Source organism: Macrobrachium nipponense, chromosome 8 (assembly GCF_015104395.2).
Source record: "Macrobrachium nipponense isolate FS-2020 chromosome 8, ASM1510439v2, whole genome shotgun sequence".
Lineage (NCBI taxonomy): Eukaryota > Metazoa > Arthropoda > Malacostraca > Decapoda > Palaemonidae > Macrobrachium > Macrobrachium nipponense.
The window spans coordinates 73,409,197-73,411,696 of NC_087203.1; positions in this window are offsets into that span (position 1 = coordinate 73,409,197).

Below are 2,500 nucleotides of genomic sequence, written 5' to 3' on the forward strand. Positions count from 1 at the left end.
ATAGCGTGATATAATTAACTGTTGAAATGTGGTCTGTCCGCCAGATCGAAGTTTGAAGATGAATAGGAAAGCATAAAAAAGGGCTCCCTTTTTCAGGAAGGAGGATTACGAACTACTCAAGAATATATCAAAACGTGAGACAATCATAGTTGTTAGACCTGACAAGGGAAGAAGGGTAGTTATTTTAGATAAAACTGACTATTTAGATAAAATGAACACGATACTCGATGATCCCACCAAATTCACTAAAATTGGACAACCCAACTATCAAGAAATTTACCGGATAGAAGACAGGATCAATAGATTTTTACGGTCTCTCAAAACTGAAGGAATAATAAATGAGAAAACTTATGATGATCTTTTTTCCAGCGGGTCCTCCTTTGGTATCCTGTACGGCCTGCCTAAGATCCACAAACACAGGGGGTTCCCCTCCGCCCTATCCTAGCCTCCTACAATACGCCCAACTACACAAGCTTGCTAAGTTTCTGGTACCTTTATTGGAGCCGTTGACCCGGAATGAATATACCCTAAGAAACTCCGAAGATTTTAAAACTAAGATCCTCTCACAAGACTCAGATTTGTATATGGTCAGTTTAGATGTAGAATCCCTCTTTACTAACGTTCCTGTGAGGGAGACCATTGATCTTATTTTAACCAAATTGTTCCCTACACCTGACTTTATATATTGTAATTTTAATTATGAATCTTTTTAAAACACTTTTAGAATTAGCCGTGCTGGACACGGGCTTTGTTTTTAGTAACCAGCTTTTTAAACAGATCGATGGGATGGCGATGGGGTCTCCCCTCGGCCCCACCTTTGCCAACATTTTCATGTGTTCCCTGGAGGAGCAAGTAATGGAGGAGTGCCCCTTGTCCTTCTGTCCACCCTTATTTTACGCCAGGTATATGACGACACATTCGTTCTATTGAAAAATGAATATGATGCTGACAGATTCCTAAACCTAGCCAACAACTTCCATAATAATATTAATTTTACTATTGAAAAGAACAAGACGGTAAGTTGGCTTTCCTTGATGTTTTAGTTAGCTAAGGACAATGATCATTTTAACACGACCATTTTAGGGAAAAGTACATTCACCGGACTCGGCTCCAATTTTTATAGTTTTTGCTTTATTAATTTTAAGATTAATTCTGTGCATACCTTGGTACATCGGGCTCTATCTCTAACTTCTAATTGGCTCTCTTTTCATTCTGAAATTCTCTTCTTAAGCACTACTTCCGTAACAACTGTTTCCCTGCCCATCTAGTACTTAAGGTTATTAAGAAAGTTCTTGATAAAAAACTTGCACCCTTAACACCTAAATGTAACGTACCTAAACTTACTATATACGCAAGCTTTTGTTTTTTACCCAGCAATCAAAACTTTGCCAAGCAGTGTGCTAAAATGATTGAAAATCATATTGGTGCTCTTAATATAAAATTAATTCCAAAAAATCCTAAAACTATATTGGCTCTTTGTTTCCCTTCAAGGATCGGCTCTGTCCTTTGATGACATCGGGCGTCGTATATGAGTACAAGTGCCCCAGGATGTAGTTCCGGGAATTACGTTGGTTCGACTCGGCGTCTCCTCAAGGTCAGGGCCGATTCTCACATGGGGCTGTGAGTTATCGTACGGCTGCAGATTGTCTAATCCCGAACTTTCCAATATAAGATCGCACGCTAGAAGTTGCAAGACATCGATCAAATATGACAACTTTAAAAATAATTGGCCAAGTCAAGGAACCTGGAGAACTGCTTCTCTTGGAAAAGTCTGCTAATAAAGAGAATTGTACCTACGTTAAATTGCCAATCATCGGCTGTTCCCCTGTTCATAGCATAACTAGCTTGTTTGTTTATATTTGTCCGCCGCCCTCTTTTTCTGTTCTTGTGTATTCTTTTAGTGCGTTTGTCTCTGTCATTTTGAGAGGTGCGCCTTGCTCTCCATTTTAAGTTCGTTTTTACCTTTATTTTTTCTTTTATCGAATTTAGTTTTTAAGGATCATTTTAAGCTTTCTTGGTTTTTAATGTGTAAATGTATTTAAGTGTGATTCAGTATTTAAGTTTAACTTAGTTTCCATTTTAAGTTTTCTTATGCTTTATATATGTTTCTTTTAATTATGTGCTCGGATTCCTTTTTATATAGATGTCCTGATGATGTGACCATGGGTCAGAAACGCGTTGACAATAAATGTATCAAATGGAGTGTATATGTTCCTGCGCCCTTCCTCCTGCCTACTATAGTACCCTTTGATGTGTGGATATATATATATATATATATATATATATATATATATATATATATATATATATATATATATAGTGAATGTGCGCAAAACGAATTACACAAGGTACTGTCTAAATATAATATAACCAAATAACGGCTAACGTGTGCCACATCCCCAAAAAATTGTATACGCAAAACTGAATAATTAAGACAGATATCTTTGTTTAAAAATGAAGTTGTATGCCATTAAGAGATAAGGGAAAGGTGAGAGTCAAA